General features: G+C 47.0%; 1 protein-coding gene across 1 annotated transcript in view; it reads right to left on the bottom strand.

The window, feature by feature from the left end:
• Positions 1 to 1,397, bottom strand: part of LOC102256208 (zinc finger protein 548) — a 14,967-nt gene extending 13,570 nt beyond the window's left edge. The window contains exon 1 of the mRNA XM_014541996.1: positions 1,393 to 1,397. The gene's annotated coding sequence lies outside the window, so the exon portion shown is untranslated. The remainder of the gene's footprint in view (positions 1 to 1,392) is intronic.
• Between the last annotated feature and the right edge of the window lie 2,954 nt (positions 1,398 to 4,351).

Raw genomic sequence — 4,351 nt, 5'->3', positions numbered from 1 at the left:
TAGCCACGCCCCTCGCGTCGTCTCGGCCGCTCGCTCCAATCGCGTGCGCGCGCTCGCGAGGCCGGCAACTGGCAGATCCGGAGGGGACCGGAAGTCCCACCCCCAAGACCCACGCACGGAAAGGCGCTAGGAGGATGCCAATGGATCGGTTCGCGTGGCCTACTGGGTAATGTAGTTCTTGGTACTCTAGAGACCTGGTGTGCTCCTAAGGCAGTGGTTCTCAACCTTCCTAATGCCGCGACCCTTTAATACACTTCCTCAAGTCGTGGTGAGCCCCAACCATAAAATTATTCTCGTTGCTACTTCATAAATGTAATTTTGCTACTGTAAACATTATGGAGCCCTAACCGTTTTGGCTCGGTGGATAGAGCGTCGGCCTGTGGACTGAAGGGTCCCGGGTTCGATTCAGGTCAAGGCATGTACCTGGGTTGTGGGCACATCCCCAGTGGGGGGTGTGCAGGAGGCAGCTGATTGATGTTTCTCTCTCATCGATGTTTCTAACTCTCTATCCTTCTCCCTCCTCTCTGTAAAAAAATAATATGCCTATGAACCTGCATCTAATGGTTTGATTCCCAGTAGGGGCACCTGCCCAGTTACCTGCTTCATCCCCAATAGGGGCATGCAGGAGTCAGCTAATCAATGATTCTCTCTGGTCATTGATGTTTCTTTTTCTCTCTGCCTCTCTGAAATCAATAAAAATATATTTAAAAAACAAACTGTATGAAGTAGGAAATTTCGTGCAGGGGGAGGGTGTCCCCACAGCCTGTCCTGCGCCCTTTCGCAGTCTGGGAGCCCTTGGGGGATGTCCGACTGATGGCTAAGGTCTGCTCCCATGGCTTCTGAGCTCGCCAGTTGTCAGCCCCCCTTGTGGCTGAGCTGAGCGGAGCTCCCCCTGCGGGAGCACACTGACCACCAGAGAGCAGCTCCTGCATTGAGCCTCTGCCCCCTGGTGGTCAGTGCATGTCATAACGACTGGTCGGTCCAGCCACCAATGTTCTGCTGTTTGTTCAATGTGCATATTACCCTTTTATCATATAGGAGGATACTGCCCCAGCTGGTTAGGCTATGTGGGTAGAGTGTCGCCAGCAGACTGATGTGTCCTGGGTTCGATTCTGGTCAAGGGCACTCACCGCAGTTGCAAGATAGATCCTGGCCCGGGTCAGGGCACATGCGGTAGACGACAAATCGATGTGTCTCTCACATCGATGTTTCTTTCTCTCACCTGTCCCCCTCCCCCTCTCTATAAAAAAAAAAATCAATGGAAAAATATCCTTGGGTAAGGATTAACAACAAAAAAAGCGCGCCTAGGACCTAACTGGTTTGGCTCAGTGGATAGAGCGTTGGCCTGCGGACTCAAGGGTCCCAGGTTCGATTCCAGTCAAGGGCATGTACCTTGGTTGCGGGCACATCCCCAGTAGGGAATGTGCAGGAGGCAGCTGATTTATGTCTCTCTCTCATCGATGTTTCTAACTCTCTATCTCTCTCCCTTCTTCTCTGTAAAAAATCAATAAAACATATATTTAAAAAAAGCCCGGCCAGCATGGCTCAGTGGTTGAGCATCAACCTTTGTACCAGGAAGTCACAGTTTGATTTCCCATCAAGGCCACCTACCTGGGTTGCAGGCTCAATTCCCAGTGTGGGGTGTGCAGGAGGCAGCCAATCAATGATTCTCTCTCATCAATAATGCTTCTATCTCTTCCTTCCTCTCTGAAATCCATAAAAAATACATATATAAAAAGTATCTGAGATAGTTTCCGATCTATTGATGTAAATGGTTGTATCATTCCATAGTCATTCATACCTAAAAGGAGTCCATGCATAGCTGGAAAGATTACATTGCTGATCTTCAAATGAAAGTAGCCTGAAACATTACTCTGTTATTATATTTCATCAGGAAAAAAAGGTTCCATGTAGCCCTAATTGGTTTGGCTCAGTGGATAGAGCGTCAGCCTGCGGACAGAAGGGTCGCAGGTTCGATTCCAGTCAAGGACATGTATCTTGGTTGTGGGCACATCCCCAGCAGGAGGCAGCTGATCAATGTTTCTCTCTCATTGATGTTTCTAACTCTCTATCCCTCTCCCTTCCTCTCTGTAAAAACTCAATAAAATATTTTTTTTAATAAAAAGGTTCCATGTAGAGCCATGAGAAGGAGGAAGAAGAGTGTTAGGCTGTTAGGCTGCCCTGAAGCAGGTAGATAAGCTACAGCTCTGCCTCTGGTTGCACTGGAAAACTCTCTTGCCTATGTCAGTGAATGTGTACTAGCCACTGGTGAACGCTGTTTTATTCCTATGGTAATTCTTAAATATACATATATTGTATTGAAAAGGTTCCATGTAGAGCCATGAGAAGGAGGAAGAAGAGTGTTAGGCTGTTAGGCTGCCCTGAAGCAGGTAGATAAGCTACAGCTCTGCCTCTGGTTGCACTGGAAAACTCTCTTGCCTATGTCAGTGAATGTGTACTAGCCACTGGTGAACGCTGTTTTATTCCTATGGTAATTCTTAAATATACATATATTGTATTGATTTTATATATTTTATTGATTTTTTACAGAGAGGAAGAGAGAGAGATAGAGTTAGAAACATCGATGAGAGAGAAACATCGATCAGCCGCCTCCTGCACAGCTCCCACTGGGGATGTGCCCGCAACCAAGGTACACGCCCTTCACCGGAATCGAACCTGGGACCCTTCAGTCCGCAGTCTGACGCTCTATCCACTGAGCCAAACCAGTTACGGCTATTGTATTGATTTTAGAGAGGGAGAGGAAGAGATAGAAACATCAATGATGAGAATCATTGATCGCTGCCACCTGCACGCCCCCTACTGGGGATCGAGCTTGCGACCCAGTCTTGTGCCCTTGGCTGGAATCGAACCTGGGACCCTTCAGTCTGCAGACCGACGCTCTATCCACTGAGCCAAACCAGTTACGGCTATTGTATTGATTTTAGAGAGGGAGAGGAAGAGATAGAAACATCAATGATGAGAATCATTGATCGCTGCCACCTGCACGCCCCCTACTGGGGATCGAGCTTGCGACCCAGTCTTGTGCCCTTGGCTGGAATCGAACCTGGGACCCTTCAGTCTGCAGACCGACGCTCTATCCACTGAGCCAAACCAGCTGGGGCGATCTCCGGGTGATTTCTGAATATCCTGAAACTCATAGCATCCAGGCCTCAAATGAGCACCAGAAAGCCCTGCCATCTTCCCTAGAAGGTTGTTGGCAGGAATGGAAACTTGGCAAAACCAGTGAGTTATATGTTGCTATTATACTATCCCCGTGAAGAACACAAAGTTGGATATCCCCATATAAAGGTTCACCCTTCGCCCTAGCCCGTTTGGCTAAGTGGCTAGAGCGCTGGCCTGCAGACAAGTTTCCAGCTTGGATTCCGCCCCCACCACATGCTTGGGTTGTGGGCTCGATCCCAAGTAGAGGGCATGTAGGAGGGAGCCCATCAATGATTCTCTCTCATTATTGTTGTTTCTATCTTTCCCTCTTTCTCCCTTCCTCTCTGAAATCAATAAAAATATATATTTTTAAAAAGTTCAGCCATAACCGGTTTGGCTCAGTGGATAGAGCGTTGCCTGCGGACTGAAGGGTCCCAGGTTCAATTCCGGTCAAGGGCATGTACCTGCGGGCACATCCCCAGTGGGGGGTGTGCAGGAGGCAGCTGGTCGATGTTTCTCTCTCATCGATGTTTCTAACTCTCTATCCCTCTCCCTTCCCCTCTGTAAAAAAAAAAAAATCAATAAAATATATTTTAAAAAAACAAAAACATTCACCCTTCACACTTGTGGATTCAAATTATGTTTATAAAACATCCCACATAATAAATAGAACAACCAAAATGAAAGAGGACTTTCAGAGGAGGGACTTAGACAGTATTGCAGAAACCAAAGCAACGTGCAGGGGACGGTTCAGGTTGGCGACACAGAAGTTGAAAAAAATTCATGGGAGAACTCGGCCCTCTAGCCAGACTCATGCCATAGTCTCTGAGCCCAATGTGAACTCTGAAGACTTGAGGTTACGCCTAATTTCCTCCAATAAATGGGAGAAGAGAAGTCAGCTTCCTGGAGCATGTGAGGATGGTAACTGACACAACCCATGGAAACCAGTTGTGTGGAAGGGCAATGTGGCTTTGAGAACAGAAAACGGCAGGTTAGAAAATGCAACAGATATAAAGAGTGTCCCAAAATTCACGCAAGATTTGAATTTTGCCTGAGCATTAACAACAACAACAAAAAATAAAAGCCTAATTTTACTTGATTTATTGAATCAGATTCTAATATCTGTTGCCCTTTGATTTCAATCCCTTCAATTTGATAAGCATTACCAAGTACCAATTATGGCCCAGGA

The sequence above is a fragment of the Myotis brandtii genome, unplaced genomic scaffold (assembly GCF_000412655.1).
Source record: "Myotis brandtii unplaced genomic scaffold, ASM41265v1 scaffold2875, whole genome shotgun sequence".
Lineage (NCBI taxonomy): Eukaryota > Metazoa > Chordata > Mammalia > Chiroptera > Vespertilionidae > Myotis > Myotis brandtii.
This window is presented reverse-complemented; position numbering and strand designations above follow the sequence as displayed.